Genomic DNA, 971 nt, shown 5'->3' on the forward strand with positions numbered 1-971 from the left:
GGACGCGCCCCACCAGTCATGATGGGAATCAGTTTAAATATACTTTCTTGATCCCAGAAGTTCAACTACGTGGACAGTGGTTACCCTTGACAGGATGATTTGTTATAGCACAATTTATATATTTCAAATGGACAAAAAATTAGTATCATTTACAGTATCTTAAAATAAACTGCTTTTGAATGGGAGCTTTCTCTCCAGTACTTTGAGGTCTACAAGATGTAAGTAAAAAATTTACTGCTGTGGAAAATGAAGACCGATGAAATGGAATTGGGGGTGGGGTGGAGGGGAAGGGCCTGTGGGTTTTTGATTAATTGCTGTAACATTTTCTTTCAGGCGGCTGAGGAACTTTCATATTTTCTTTAGACATCATTAAGCGCCAAAGCTCTTGTAGCACAACTTTGATGCTATATGAATTCTGCCATTTTGCTAGCACTGATATGGGCTCTTGGGTCCACCACTCCATTAGAACTATTAACTCCATTCATATTAATTTTTGTTACAAATCTTACAAAGGGTGGTGCTTCTGGGTATTTAGGTCCACATTCTATTTTAAGGCTGTATATTCGGTTTTCATAAATTGTTCTTGGAGGCCCAATTACCATCCCTGTCCATCTTGTAAGTGTCATGTCCTCATCATCTTCTAGACCCCAGCTAACTGTGCCATCTCCTACTCCTTTCTGGCCTTCTTCGAATTCTTCCAATAGTCTGAAATTGTGAGGGACTTTTACTGCCAAGACCGTGGTGGTTGCCATCTTGCATCGCTGTAGCTTGAAGCTCACATTTATTTCTTTACAAATTACTCAAAAATAAGTTCAAGCCAAATACTTTGAAGAATAAAAAAGGATAGAGGATTCCCACTTTAACAATATGTTTAAGGTGGTGTGCAAATCTTTTAGGCAATATAATCTCAAGCTCCCTTTCCCTGCTTCCATCTGAGGGAGAAGACAAATGTCAGCACTTCAAATTCTGAA

General features: G+C 39.0%; 1 pseudogene; it reads right to left on the reverse strand.

Moving 5' to 3' along the window:
• Nucleotides 1–298: 298 nt before the first annotated feature.
• LOC101701034 (ubiquitin-conjugating enzyme E2 variant 1 pseudogene) lies at nt 299–764 on the reverse strand (annotated as a pseudogene).
• Between the last annotated feature and the right edge of the window lie 207 nt (nt 765–971).

This window comes from Heterocephalus glaber, unplaced genomic scaffold (genome assembly GCF_053883595.1).
Source record: "Heterocephalus glaber isolate CG9 unplaced genomic scaffold, H.glaber_assembly_v1.0 deba00001720, whole genome shotgun sequence".
In the NCBI taxonomy this organism is placed as follows: Eukaryota; Metazoa; Chordata; class Mammalia; order Rodentia; family Bathyergidae; genus Heterocephalus; species Heterocephalus glaber.